Source organism: Lontra canadensis, unplaced genomic scaffold, assembly GCF_010015895.1.
Source record: "Lontra canadensis isolate GAN:19392208 unplaced genomic scaffold, GSC_riverotter_1.0 scaffold3, whole genome shotgun sequence".
NCBI classification, from domain to species: Eukaryota; Metazoa; Chordata; class Mammalia; order Carnivora; family Mustelidae; genus Lontra; species Lontra canadensis.
In genome coordinates, this window is record NW_022630997.1 from 27663754 (window position 1) to 27679663 (window position 15910).

A 15910-nucleotide genomic window follows, 5' to 3' on the forward strand; every position below is an offset into this window, starting at 1 on the left:
CTGCACACAGTGGCCATTGTGGGGGATGAGCTGGTGTGGGACCGCATGCTTGCCTTCTTTCCTTCCTCACAGCCTTGCAGCTGGGCAACACCTTGATGGGAATTTGATTCAGATCTATCTATCTTTCTTTTCCTTCCTTCCTTCCTTCCTTCCTTCCTTCCTTCCTTCCTTCCTTCCTTCCTTCTTTCCTTCCTTTCGATTTTATTTATTGGAGAGAGAGAGAGACAGAAATAGTGACAGAGAGCATGAGTGGGGAGGAGAGGGAGAAGCAGGCTTCCCACTGAACAGGTAGCCTGACGTGGGGCTTGATCCCAAGGTCCTGGGATCATGACCCGAGCTGAAGGCAGACGCCAACCGAATGAGCCACCCATGTGCCCCTAACGAGATCTTTCAAATTGCTGGCTTACAGATGACGGAAGCTGAGACCTGGAAGGCACTTCTTTCTAAGGATCCAGAATGTGGAGTATACTAAGAATCAATGTGGGAGACATCCAGGCAAGGGAAGGCCACTTCAAATGGATGTTGTGCCACGGGAGTGAACACAGAGGGCGAGTGACAGGAGCGGTGACCTCAGACGGGGGTGGTGACATCAGAATGCATGTGGATGTTGTCCACAGGAACCCAGAGCTGAGTGAGCAAGGGGCCACCCTGCTTGTGATGACTAGGAGGGGGGACATCTGAGAGCAAATGGGGACAGCATGTGTATGCTTGGGTATTGTCTGAGCCAGAGTGAAAAGCAGATGGAGGCATGCAGGGGCATCTGTTGGGAATGAGGGCCAACTGGGAGAGGTGGGCACGCTATCTGACTGGGCTTAAGGAAGTGGTTCTCAACGGAGGGTGACTTGGCCACCCCCAGGAGACATTTGGCAGTATTTGTTTTGGTTGTCATAACCGGGGTGGGGAGGCTACTGACATCTCTTGGGGAAGAGGTCAGGGGTACTCCTCCACACCCTACCATATTAAGTGCTCAATAAAAAGTCAACCAGGCCAGAATGTCAATAGCACAGAGATTAAGAAACCCAGGTTTAAGAGTTTGTGAACGTTTAAATCGGTACCCAATGGCAGTTTTCATTTGTATCTATCAATTCTACCACCTGGATTTGAGATTTATTTTCTCACGCCCTACAGAGTCATCTCCCAGCTAACATAATAATATCATGGTATAAGAGGACAATGGTTTAGAAGTATACAGGCACATTCTGCCATAGCTTAGGCCCCAACTCTTTCTCTCAAGCTGGAGACAAGCTCTTCCTTCTTGGCACTCCCTAGGGTTCTATCTGTCCTTTGTAGGGACTTTGAAACTTGATCTGAACCCGATTAATTCATCTCCCACCCTTCATGGTAGCCAGCTGAATGTCTTGTCCCTAGAAATTACTTAATGAATGTTTGCGATCCACCCAAGGTCACTGAGGCTGAACTGGAGCTGAATTTCCAGGCATTCATTCCATGTTTATTTTTGGATTGGGAAGAGTGGTCATTATGTACTTTCAGAGCTGGTCTCCATTGGAAGAACCCATGGGAGGAGGACAAGAGCCCCATTAATAATGGTCTTATTCTGTTAGTGATTTGACTCCCTGAGGCTCCAGCAATTTCTCACATTTATGACCTTGAGGCTCCACTGGAGAGAGAAAGTGGCATCCTCTTCACCCCTCGCCGTCTCTCACCCCGTGCCCCCATATGAATGTTATTTTGTGCTTCCCGTGCGCTAAGTGATTCTGAATAAATGAGCCTCTTTAACACTGTCCTAAGTGACCCTGTGAGGTGTGAAGAGTAAGAAACCATCCCTCTCTTGACAAATTCTCACTTAAGTGAAGAGGACAGGTGGGCCCATAAGTCATCATGATAGACGGATTCAGTGCCTTAGTAGAAGCATATAGAGTGTCTGTGAGGGTAGAGGGAAAGAAGCCTCACTGGCCTTGTGGGAAGGGAGGGATCAGAGAGTGGGGCAGGCCCCATTTGAACTGGCCTTCAAAGAGGATGGAATCATGCCTCAGAAGGCCTTCTTTCTTCACCTAAAGGAACAAGTGGCCAAGAAAAGAAGCTGTGGCCTCCTCACTGCTGTCAAGGCCACCAGCCATTTCTTCCCCCAGCCTTGATATGATGGACAGGCCACCCATCTGGAGGGTAAGAGCAGTGGATGAGACGAACATCCAGCTCCTTGAGCCACAAGACCCTCCAGAATCCGGACATGACTCAGCTGACCCATCACCTACCCCCACGCTCTCCCCCAATCTCAGTCACCTCTTCTAATTCCTGGTAACGGCAGAATGTTCTTGATTCCTTCAGCTACCATGTAATGTCTCCTTTCCTTGTTTGGAAAGCACCCTTCACGGGTGATTTTTCTACCTGTGACAGTCTGGCTTACCTTCAGCTGTAATGTCAAAAGTCACTTTCTCCTCGAAACGTTTCTACTGTGCCTGGGTAGAAATCACCGCTTCTGTCATAGTTCTTCCCATTCGCGTTTCCGATCACGTGAGTGCCAAGGATGTTTGCGTCTGTCTGTCTCTCATGTGCTGCTTGGGGGCCACACATGATATTTTTAACATATGTTTGTATAGCTGCCCCACCTTCTCTACCCAGTGTCAACTTTAATCAATATGCAGTAGGTGCTAAGTAAAATGTTTGCTGTTGACAAAGATGATAGGTAGTACAAAAGTTTCATTAGAGTCCCTACAAAAGGGACGCATTGAGTTCAAAGAAATCTTGACTCTTTTCAAACTCCACGGGCATTCACCTTTCGCTGGTGTTCCTAAATACATAGACTGCCATGGTGCCGAGGGGATATTAAAGTTCAAAGAGACACAGAAATCAGGTTGAAGATGGTAAGTGATCAGACTCTTAAGGGAATAAGAGCATTTCCTCGTTTCTGGACTGGAGTAGAAATGTCTGTAATCCAGATACTTAAAACTTGTCTGGGTGAATAGGTGGGGGAGGTTTCACAGAACAGCCTGGAGCAGGGCCCTCGGGGATGAACTCGATGTGATCGTAAAGGTCACATCCAACCCCAGAGCTTCGGATTCCATGATAGCACATCTGCTTTTGATTGCTGGGTTCTGAGCACTGGGCTTAGGGCAGGACGCCATCTGAAGGAGGAAACACTAAGCCTGTCTGCAGGTCTGGATGTTCCCACAACGGGAGACCAGCTAAGCCCTGTGGCCGCAAGAAAGACACTGGAGCTTTGTCTCCGAGGCCCCACACATGTAGAACTTTGCATCCCACAAGACCCCTCCGAGGGAATGAAATGGAGCATGCGGGATGGGAAGCCCGGGAAAGGGGTCCCAACAGGAGCTGGGGATGACAGTTTTAAACTTGGAATAACAAGGGCGTTCGGAGCAAAGGGTCAGAATCGGGATCAGACTCCACTCTACAATTCCCGTAACACCAGTCTCCGCGCCGGCGTGACCTCAGGGCGTCGGCTGGGTCCTCGCTCGAGAGGCGGAGGTTTACCTTGTGCAAAGCTTTCAGGGCTGTGAGCATGCCTCGGCATTCAATCACATTAGGCTATCATTTTCTAACCTAACTTCGGGTGGCTCCATCTGGGGAGACGAAGTGACGCTCAGTGCTTTGAGTCTGGAAGGAGGGAAACAAAGCCCCACCCCCGACTATTGTTTAGAAGATGGAGGCTGCACCCCGCGAGCCGCGCGGGCTCCCTGCGGGGCGCAGATGTGAGGGCCCCGCGCCTCCTCCAGCAAGTGCACTTGCTCCCCAGCGCGAGCCCGCCGGGGCCATCGCGTCCTGTGAGCGGAGGCGGCCAAAGCTGCACAAACACATGTGGCGGAACGGACACGAGGCGACGGTTGCGGTCCCTGGGGGGTCCCCAGGCTGCATGGGACACAAATTCCTCGGAACGCCGCAGAGGCCAGAGCTATGTAAACAGGAGATCAAAACAACAGCCTCGCTGGCCCTTCAGTGTGATGAATGTCCGTCCTCCATGTGCAGCAGCGGTCGGACCACCGCCATCTCTTCCGAGTCTTGAGTTTTAAGAGGCCTCGGGAGGAGAGTCCCCCGTGTGGGTTCGGGGGCTTGTCTTTGAGCTGGCCGGTCTCCCCGGCGGCTGGACCCACCTTCTGGAGGCAGACAGCCCCCTGCATTTTCAAAGCCCAGCCTGTCTGCATGATCCCTCCCAAGCAAGGGGGCGAGGAGCAGGCTGCTTGGAGGCTTTCATCGTTCAAAGCCAGCTCGGGGACCCTTCCCCCACGGCGTGGGAACGAGGGGCCCGCCTAGTGCAAATTGTGCCCATCGTCCCAGGACCCCCGAGGACCATGTCTGTGAGCTTGGGAAAGGGGAATTTAATGGGAAGGGGAACAGTGTGGCCAGGTGTGCTCAGGGTCATAAAACCCAGCAATTTTCATCAGCTCTTCCTTCCAGGGTTTGCTACCTGTCTTGGGTTCCGTGAGACCAAAGCCCGTTTGGGACTCTTATTGGTTTGGCCCCTCACTGCCTTATCTTGGGCATCTTCTCTTAAAAACAAGAAAATAAGAAGAGAAAACCTTTCTTGTTAAATGTCCCAAAACATGTGGCTACTTTGGGTTCTGCTTTAATGCAAAGCTGACAAGTTGTCATGACTCCAGCTGTCCCCCTGGACAGAGAGACAGGCAAACAGATCAATCCACTGATAATCTATTGGGTGAAGTGATCTTTGGGGCTGATTGAAACAGCTGTCTCAGATCGAACCACCTTCTATTTCATTATGAGGACTGCAAGTGTTATCGGCTCTTTTTGACCATTTATCATTCTGTCTTTTCTGTCAAAAGTGCCGAATGAATGTTCAGACCCTTGCTCATGTTTGTTATTTCATTTAGGAAGTATTAGCGATAAAGCCATTTGTCTGAGAATGTTTGACTTGCTTTGTTTTTGTTGTCTGGCCCCTACATTGCAGTGTTTGGGACAAGAGGTGATTATTGACAGTATACCCCAGAGAAAGTGCTCAGACGGGCTCCAGTAAGGATCTGGGGTGAGGGTGAAGGAGGTGGGGAAGGAGGGTGCCAATAGTCCTAGGAGTCCAGTGCAGGTCCAGCTGAGAGCTATGGGTAAGGGCTGGGGTTCAGACAGGACTCGGAGGATCTGAGAGATGTGTGCGCCTGTGTGTGAGTGCATGCACGAGTGTGTGTGTGCATACATGTGTATGTTTGTGCACATGCATGTGTGGCAGGGTTGGGGTGATGCTGATAATGACAATGGTGTTGATGGCAAAGCTGGTCACTAGGGTTTCACGGTGGCATGCCACATTTGTTTGGCTGCTCCTCTGTGGTCTGTGTGGAGTGTCTGCTTCAGAATCCCAGCAAAGGCTCCACGGGTTACCATAAATTGCGGCGCTGTTGGCTGCAGGGATCTTGGCAAGGTAGCTCCTCTGGAAGTTCCTATGCTCCAAAAGCCTTTCTTCCTGTTCTGGGTCCTTTTCTGGTGACTCCTCAGGCAGCAGTATGAACTTGAATGCATGGCACAAGGCCTGATATCCAGGCCTCAGGCAAAGATACGCAGCAAACCCAGATCTCAGCTGGGCAAGGGGTTTGGAGGACAGAGGACTCAGATAAACTATCTTCCTTCCGTTGGGTACATTTGGGGCAAGTCCTCCCCTCTGGACTGAGCTTCCACCTCTGTTAGTTTTCAGAAACCTGGTTCTCCAGGTGTGATTGCAATGAATTAAATAAAATAATTCATGTGACATCTTTTTAGAGAGTAATAAACACTATTCTATATGGGGATTTGTTGAGTGCAAACAATGTACACATCCTGGAATCAGGCCATCCCCAAAGAAGACATACCTGACTGGGCAGACTTTGGGCATCTGGGAATTACATTGCATGATATCACTCATTCCTGGATGTTTTCTTTTAATCCCGACTCTGTGCTCTGCCCAGCGCATGAAGGATACAAATATGAAGGCAGGGCCTCGTTCCTGGGCTCCAAGGTTTTATACCTTTGCGAACAAACTGGCAAGGTCTTAGTCTGTTTTTTTTTTTTTTTTTAATTTTTAAAATTAACATATAATGTATTTTTTTGCTCCAGGGGTACAGGTCTGTGAATCGTCAGGCTTACGCACTTCACAGCACTCACCATAGCACATACCCTCCCCAATGTCCATCACCCAACCACCCTTTCCATATCCCCCCTCCCCCCGGCAACCCTCAGTTTGTTTCCTGAGATTGAGAGTCTCTTATGGTTTGTCCCCTCCTGATTACATCTTGTTTCATTTTACTCCTTCCCTACCCCCCAAACCCCCCACTTTGCCTCTCAAATTCCTCATATCAGGGAGATCATATGATAATTGTCTTTCTCTGACTTATTTCGCTCAGCATAATACCCTCTAGTTCCATCCACGTCATTGCAAATGGCAAAATTTCGTTTCTTTTGATGGCTGTATAGTATTCCATTGTATATATAACCTACCTTTTTTTTTTTTTATCCATTCATCTGTTGATGGACATCTAGGTTCTTTCCATACTTTGGCTATTGTGGACATTGCTGCTATAAACATTTGGGTGCACGTGCCCCTTCGGATCACTACATTTGTATCTTTAGGGTAAATACCCAGGAGTGTGATTGCTAGATCGTAGGGTAGCTCTATTTTCAACTTTTTGAGGAACCTCCATGCTGTTTTCCAGAGTGGTTGCACCAGCTTGCATTCCCGCCAACGATGTAGGAGGGTTCCCCTTTCTCTGCATCCTCACCAACATCTGTCGTTTCCTGACTTGTTAATTTTAGCCATTCTGACTGGTATGAGGTGGTATCTCATTGTGGTTTTGATTTGTATTTCCCTGATGCCGAGTGATGTGGAGCACTTTTTTATGTGTCTATTGGCCATCTGGATGTCTTCTTTGCAGAAATGTCTGTTCATGTCTTCTGCCCATTTCTTGATTGGATTCTTTGTTCTTTGGGTGTTGAGTTTGCTAAGTTCTTTATAGATTTTGGATACTAGCCCTTTATCTGATAGGTCGTTTGCAAATACCTTCTCCCATTCTGTCAATTGTCTTTTGATTTTGTTGACTGTTTCCTTTGCTGTGTAAAAACTTTTGATCCTGATGAAGTCCCAATAGTTCATTTTTGACCTTGCTTCCCTTGCATTTGGAGATGTTTCTAGGAAGAAGTTGCTGCGGCTGAAGACAAAGAGGTTGTTGCCTGTGTTCTCCTCAAGGATTTTGATGATTCCTGTCTCACATTGAGTTTTTTTATCCATTTGGAGTCTATTTTTGTGTGTGGTGTAAGGAAATGGTCCAGTTTCATTCTTCTGCATGTGGCTGTCCAATTTTCCCAACACCATGTGTTGAAGAGACTGTCATTTTTCCATTGGACATTCTTTTCTGCTTTGTCGAAGATTAGATGACCATAGAGTTGAGGGTCTATTTCTGGGCTCTCTATTCTGTTCCATTGATCTATGTGTCTGTTTTTGTGCCAGTACTATACTGTCTTGATGATGACATCTTTGTAATAGAGCTTGAAGTCTGGAATTGTGATGCCACCAGCATTGTTTTTCTATTTCAACCTTTCTCTGGCTATATGAGGTCTTTTCTGGTTCCATATGAATTTTAGGATTATTTGTTCCATTTCATTGAAAAAAAATGATGGTATTTTGATAGGGATTGCATTAAATGTGTAGATTACTCTAGGTAGCATAGACATTTTCACAATATTTGTTCTTCCAATCCATGAGCATAGAATGTTTTGCCATTTCTTTGTGTCTTCCTCAATTTCTTCCATGAGTACTTTATAGTTTTCTGAGTATAGATTCTTTGCCTCTTTGGTTAGGTGTATTCCTGGGTATCTTATGGTTTTGGGTGCAATTGTACATGGGATTAACTCCTTAATTTCACTTTCTTCTCTCTTGTTGTTGGTGTATAGAAATGCAACTGATTTCTGTGCATTGATTTTATATCCTGACACTTTACTGAATTCCTATACAAGTTCTAGCAGATTTGGAGTAGAGTCTTTTGGGTTTTCCACATAAAGTATAATATTATCTGCAAAGAGTGATAGTTTGACTTCTTTGCCAATTTGGATGCCTTTAATTTCTTTTTGTTGTCTGATTGCTGAGGCTAGGACTTCTAGTACTATGATGAATAGCAGTGGTGGTAATGGACATCCCTGCTGTGTTCCTGACCTTAGCAGAAAAGCTCTCAGTTTTTCTCCATTGAGGATGATATTCACGGTGGGATTTTCATAGATGGCTTTGATGATATTGAGGTAAGTACCCTCTATCCTTACACTTTGAAGAGTTTTGATCAGGAAAGGATGTTGTACTTTGTCAAATGCTTTTTCAGCATCTATTGAGAATATCATATGGTTCTTGTTCTTTCTTTTATTAATATACTGTATCACATTGATAGATTTGCAGATGTTGAACCAACCTTGCAACCCTGGAATAAATCCCACTTGGTCGTGGTGAATAATCCTTTTAATGTACTGTTGGATCCTATTGGGTAGTATTTTGGTGAGAATTTTCACACTTGTGTTCATCAAGGATATTGGTCTGTAATTTTTTTTTTTTTTTGATGGGGTCTTTGTCTGGTTTTGGGACTAAGATAATGCTGCTCTCATAAAATGAGTTTGGAAGTTTTCCTTCCATTTCTATTTTTTGGAACAGTTTCAAGAAGAATAGGTATTAATTCTTTAAATGTTTGGTAGAATTCTCTTGGGAAACTGTCTGGCCCTGGGCTCTTGTTTCTTGGGAGATTTTTGATGACTGCTTCAATTTCCTTACTGGTTATGGGCCTGTTCAGGTTTTCTTTCTTCTTGGTGCAATTTTGGTAGTTTACATGTCTTTAGGAATGCATCCATTTCTTCCAGATTGTCAAATTTGCTGGCGTATAGTTGCTCATAATATGCTCTTATAATTGTTTGTATTTCTTTGGTGTTGGTTTTGATCTCCTCTTTCATTCATGATTTTATTAATTTGAGTCCTTTCTCTATTCTTTTGGATAAGTCTGGCCAGGGGTTTATCAATCTTATTAATTCTTTCAAAGAACCAGCTCCTAGTTTCGTTGATTGGTTCTACTGGTGTTTGTTTGTTTTTTTTTTTTTTTTTTTTTTTTTGGTTTCTATTTCTTTGATTTCTGCTCTGATCTTTATTATTTCTCTTCTCCTGCTGGGTTTAGGTTTTCTTTGCTGTTCTTTCTCCACCTTCTTTAGGTATAAGGTTAGGTTGTTCTTGTTTCTTGAGAAAGGCTTGTATCACTATATATTTTCCTCTCAGGACTGCCTTTGCTGTGTCCCATAGATTTTGAACATTCATGTTTTCATTATTATTTGTTTCCATGAACGTTTTAAATTCTTCTTTAATTTCCTGGTTGACCCATTCATTCTTTTGTAGGATGCTCTTTAGCTTCCATGTATTTGAGTTCTTTCCAACTTTCTAGCTTCAGAGTTCTGATTGATTGAGTTCTAGCTTCAGAGCATTGTGGTCTGAAAATATGCAGGGAATGATCCCAATCTTTTGGCACCTGTTGAGACCTGATTTGTGACCCAGGATGTGATCTATTCTGGAGAATGTTCCATGTGTACTCGAGAAGAATGTGTATTCTGTTGCTTTGGGTTGGAATGTTGTGAATATATCTATGAAGTCCATTTGGCCCAGTGTGTCATTTAAACCTTTATCTCCTTGCTGATCTTTTGCTTAGATGATCTGTCCATTTCAGTGAGTGAGTGTTAAAGTCCCCTATTATTATTGTATTATTGTTGATGTATTTCTTGATTTTGTTATTAATTGGTTTATATAGTTGGCTGCTCCCATGCAGGGGGTATAGATATTTAAAATTTTTAGATATTTTTGTTGGATAGACCCTTTGAATATGATATAGTATCCTTCCTCATCTCTTATTATGTCTTTGGCTTAAAATATAATTTATCTGATATAAGGATTGCCACCCCAGCTTTCTTTTGATGTCCATTAGCATGGTAAATTGTTTTCCACTCCCTCATTTTAAATCTGGAGGTGTCTTTGGGTCTAAAATTAGTTTCTTGTAAACAGCGTATTGATGAGTTTGGTTTTTTATCCATTCTGATACCTTGTGTCTTTTGATTGGGGCATTTAGCCTATTTACATTCAGGGTAACATTGAAAGATATGAATTTAGTGCCATTATTGCCTATAAGGTGACTGTTACTGTATATTTTCTCTGTTCCTTTCTGGTCTACTACTTTTAGGCTCTCTCTTTGCTTAGAGGACCCCTTTCAATATTTCCTGTAAGACTGGTTTGGTGTTTATAAATTCTTCTAGTTTTTGTTTGTCCTGGAAGCTTTTTATCTCTCCTTCTATTTTCAATGATAGCCTAGCTGGATATAGTATTCTTGGCTGCATGTTTTTCTCATTTAGTGCTCTGAATATATCATGCCAGTTCCTTCTGGCCTGCCAGGTCTCTGTGGATAAGTCTGGTGCCAATTTAATATTTTCACCATTGTATGTTACAGAATTCTTGTCCCAGGTTGCTTTCAGGATTTTCTCTTTGTCACTAAGACTTCTAGGTTTTACTATTAGATGACAGGGTGTGGACCTATTCTTACTGATTTTGAGGGGGGTTGTCTGTGCGTCCTGGATTTTGATGCTTGTTCCCTTTGCCATATTAGGGAAATTCTCTACAATAATTCTCTCCAATATACTTTCTGCCCCTCCTTTCTTCTTCTTCTGGAATCCCAATTATTCTAATGTTGTTTCATCTTATGGTATCACTTATCTCTCTAATTCTCCCCTTGTGGTCCAGTAGTTGTTTTTCTCTCTTTTTTCTCAGCTTCTTTATTCTCTGTTATTTGGTCTTTTATATCACTAATTCTCTCTTCTTCCTCATTTATCCTAGCAGTAAGAGCCTCCATTTTTTATTGCAACTCATTAATAGCTTTTTTTGATTTCAGCTTGGTTAGATTTTTGTTCTTTTATATCTCTAGAAAGAGCTTTTATTTCTCCAGATAGTGTTTCTCTTATATCTTCCATGCCTTTTTCGAGACCAGCTAGCACCCTGAGAATCATCGTTTTGAACTCTAGATCTGACATATTACCAATGTCCATATTGATTAGGTCCCTAGCCTTCAGTACTGCCTCTTGTTCTTTTTTTTTTGTGGTGAGGTTTTCTGCCTTGTCATTTTATCCAGATAAGAATATATGAATGAGAGAATAAAATATTAAAAGGGTGGCAAAGACCCCAGAAAAATGCACACTAACCAAATCAGAAGGGACCCCAAATTGGGGGGAGAAGTTAGGGGGTAAAAAGAAATTAAAAATAAAAGAAATATATGTATATTGTATATATATATATAATATATATATATATATTAGACTGGTGAATAGAGAACAGAGCCACCCACTTGAATTTGGGTGTATTTTGGTCTCCTAGAAGAAACTACCTCCCAAAATTTTAAAGAAGGAGAACTTATATATATACCAAAATAAGAGTAAAAATGATGAACGGATGGAATATGACTATAAAGATGAAAATAGAAAAAAATTCTAAAAAAGGGTGTGACAAGGTAAGTTGGTTGGAAAAAGAAAGAAAAAGAAAGTGGAGAGAATTTGCTCAGGCTGGAGACTAAAAGCTGTGTATTAGATTTAGGGTATATTTTGATCTATTGGAAGAAATCATATTCCAAAATTTTTTATAAGAAAAAACTCCATATGTATACAAAAAATAAAGTTAGAAACAATGAAGGATAAAATATGACTATAATAATGAAGGTTTAAAAAGATTTTTTTTAAGAAAGGTATTGTTAAGATAAACTATTTAAAAAATGTTAAAAGAGGAGAGAGGAAAAGTTATAAAAATTATAATAAGAAAAAAATAAACTTAAAAAATTTAATTAACTTTGCAAGACTAAAGAATCATGGGTAGAAAGCCATGAATTCCATGCTTTGCTTTCCCCTGCTCTGGAATTCCACTGTTCTTGATCAGCAAACTTGGTCTTGGCTGGATGTTCTTGCTGATCTTCTGTGGGAGGGGCCTGTTGCAGTGATTCTCAAATGTCTTTGCCTGAGGTGGAATTGCCCCGCCCTTGCCAGGGGCCAGGTTAAGTAATATGCTTGTGTTCACTCTTGGTAGCTTTTCTTCCCTGAACGCTTTCCGTAGAGTTCCGGAGGACGGGAATGAAAATGGTGGCCTCCCAATCACCGGCCCGGAGGAGCCGAGAGCTCAGGGCCCCACTCCTCAGTGTGCCCTCAGAGAAAAGCACTCAATCACTTCTGTCTCCCTGATTTCCAGTCGCACTCCAAGCTCACCCAGCCTGTGACTGAGCGTTTCTGTCTCTGGTGCACAGCCCCATTTGGAGTCTCCAAACCCAGCAGATTCCTGCCTCCAGAGAAGGAAGGTGAGTCTCCCCAGATCTGCCACTTGTGGGGTCCCTACTCAAAAAGCAGTGGCCTGATTGTTCCACAGATCAGAGTTTAAGGTAACCCCAAGCTGAGGGCTCACTCCTTGGCTCTGTCTCTGTAGCCGGCTTCCCTGCTCTCATACCTGCAAGCTCTGTGACACTCAGACACCCCCAATACTTCAGTGACCCCACGGGACCTGAGACCACACTGTCCCCGCAAGAGCCCCACCCCCACTTAGCCTCTGGAGTGTTGTCCCTCAGTGGAGCAGACTTTTAAAAGTTTGAATTTTGTGCTCTGGTGCTCTGAGGCTTGCCGGGAGCCGGCTCCTCCCCCTGCGTCTATCTTCCCATTGCTTCGGATTCACTTCTCCGCTGGTCCTACCTTTCAGAAAGTGGTCAATTTTCTGTTTCTAGAACTGCTGCTCTTCTTCTCTTCGATCTCCTGTTGGGTTTGTAGGTGTTCTGAATGGTTTGATAACTATAGCTGAACTCCTGCGACCTGATGTCAGTGCAGTCTTCTACTCCTCCGCCATCTTGACTCCTCTCTTGTAAGGTCTTAGTCTTAGTGACCCAGAAAGCAGAGGACTCATGGGCTGTCACTGTGTTAGGGAGTTGTTAGGGACTGAACTGTGCCCCCCCTCATTCATATGTTGAGGTCCCAGTACCTCTGAATATGGGGACAGGGTATGTATAGAGGTGATTTAGGTAAAACGGGCTCTAATCCAATATGGCTGATGTCCTTATAAGAAAAGATAAGGACAAAGACACACACAGAGGGAAGACCATGTGAGAACACAGGAAGAAGCTGGCCATCTACCACCCGGGGAGGCCCGCTTCCAGAGCTTGTGTTGTGTAAGCCAGCTGGGGTGTGGTTCTTTGTGCCAGAAAGCTTAGCTAACTACTACAGAAGGGCAATCATGGGCAGTGGGAGGGAGCAGGGAATGGAAGGAGAGAGAACATATGAGAGCAAGGTCACAGCTGCATGTGGCAGATGGCTCTGTGGTGTGGGCACTGTCCTCAACGAAACTTTATCCAGAGCCATGGGCCCCTGAGACAGGACAAAGGACAAACAAGTCTCAAACTCTGATCTCCCACTGGTTAGTGTTGCCCCTTCGGATGAAATTCCAGGTGACACATTGGGGAGCACTGAGCAGGACCTATGTTCCTGGTGTCACAGGAAACCTGTTGAGGTGTCAGAGATGCTTGGCACTGGCCAGGGGGAGGCACTGCCTCCGAGCCCCTGGGAATGGCTGGGAGCCCCGTCTGAGTGGCAGGAGCAGGAATGAATGAGACTAATCTGGTTCCTGTGGCACCAAGAGGCTTCTTGAACAGAACGTGGGGAAGCAGGGAGGCACAAGTGACAGCAACTGGGGTTTGGGAGCACAGCGCATGCAGCAAAGGTTGCTGGGAGGTGGGTGAGAGGGGACCCCATGGCCAGAGCAACGGTCTTGGAAAGATAGACATTTGGGTTCCGTTGTGAAAATAATGAGTCATCCTTAAAATGAACAGTTCAAGCAAGAGTGAACGTGACTGGGCTTGCACTCATAGAGAGTTCTGGACTCAGAGTGTGGGAGACTCAGGGCCCACCGTACCAAAGAGGTGGGCTCATCTCAGGCCCTGAGCACCCAGCGGCTCTCCCAGCCCTTCTGTGTACCTCCCTCTGCTCTTTAGAAAGGCGAGCAGGTTGGAGCCAGCAGCCTGGCCTCAGTGCCACTTCCGTGGGATTTCCTGACCATGGGGAACAGTCAGCGCAGGCTGGCAGCGCACTCAGAAAGCTCTTGATTTCCTAGAAGCAAGAGGTGGAAGGGAGAGAACAGGGACTCACTCGTTCCTCAGGGGTCTGGTTCGGCAAAGATCATAAAATAGTTTTTGCCTTCAGTTATTCCTTCTCTAGAAGAAGCTTTCCCCAGGGGAGTGAGAGGACTCTTGAGCGCTCTGTCCCCTCAAAATGCTGAACATTCCCCCTCCCCCCAGCCCTGTCCATTGAGAAGTACTGTCCCAGAGGGCTCAGAACCCAATGTCACTCACTTATTCCTTAGTGCACACACATTCCCTCTTTTGCTACCTGAGCTTTGAGCCCCACCAGCCACTGGGAAGGAGATGGGAGGCAGTCCAAGGTCATGTCTGAGCTTGGCGGTTAGTGGGGAGTGTGTACTGGGATGGGGACTGAAGAAGGGGCTTTAGGACCCAAGAGAATAGACTGCCTCCAGGGAATCCTAGGGGGAAGAGGAGAGAGGGGAGGCAGCATCCAGGTCTGCTGTGGGAACACAGTGGTCAGAAGACTGACCCAGAATACTCACAATGAGCTGGGGGGCAGGTCTCCAGACTTCCAGGGAGTTCATGGTAGGTGAGGCCAGGCCCTCAGACCCCTGGGGGGCCCTGCTTCTGAGGATGTCAGGATGTCCCGCCTCCCTAAGGCTCTCACTTCAGATACATTCAGTGTCAGGGCTACTGGGGGGTTGGTTCCCATCAATGCAAAGCCAAGTCACACCCTTGTCCCCCGACCCGGTGACTCCTGGGCATGATACCCAGACCCAAATGTCCCTGCTGCCCTCTCCTTGTCCAGTGTCAAGACCCAGCCAGGCTGAGACTGAGAGCAGAGAAGACCTCTAGCTTTGGCACTGAAGACCCATCGATGGGCTTGAGGAGTTTCTGCGGGGGGTGGGGGGGTTGCTGTGCGGAATGGATTCACATCACCTGACAGGACCCAGTCTCCTCTGTACATTTGTGACTCTCTCCAGGTTTCCACAAAAACAAAACAACACAACACCACCACACAACAAAGGAGCCTTAGGCAGACCTCTTCTAAATATCAGGTCCATCTATTTCAAATAAATGGAAAAAAAAAAAAAAAGATTTTGTTTTCAGGGTGGCACTGCAGCTGGGACAATCCTAAGATGACAGAGAGAGGTAGTGGGGTAGTGGTGAGGAAGGCGGAGTTGCGCTCCAGCAGGCAGCCTCCAAGGTAGCTGGAGGGAGGGGTGTTCAGGAAAGAAAAAGTCACGTTCCCCGTTCTTGAGGTTTCCATCTCTTGAAGCACCCATCACTTGTGCAGGACAGGGAACCTATTATTATGTGTCCCTTGTTATTTTTAGAATTTAAGATGATATTTTCCTATTTTAGTTAATGGCCTGAGAATGAGATTTTGGTTGTTTGCAATAAATTGCCTGATTTGGAAGTATTGGTGCAGAGGGACTCTATAATTTGGTCTTTTTTATAGCATAGGTTTTTTGTGTGGTTTTTTCCTCCCCCGCCCCTCCTCCTGGTCTGGAGAGTTCCTTTAATCAGGTAGGGGGAGTGATTAATGACCGCATGGGCCTGGGTGCAGTCGGAGACCTCTGCGTCCTCAGAAGGAGACCAGGGATCACGGCTAGAGCACCGTTGCAGGAAAGGAAATCCTGGGACTGCATTCTCTCCCCAGAAAGTGCACGCTTGCAATTAAAGCCTTGCCAAATCCCACCCCAATGCAAATAGGGATGGCTGTAGTAATTGATGGAATGTGCTCAAGGCTAGATCCTCAGATGTGCTGGCCCAAAGCCCCCTTTCTGGCCCAGAAAAGCAAAGGGGCGGGAAGGTAGAGAATATATTCCACATTCTTTTTTTCCCCCCTGCTCATTATTCCA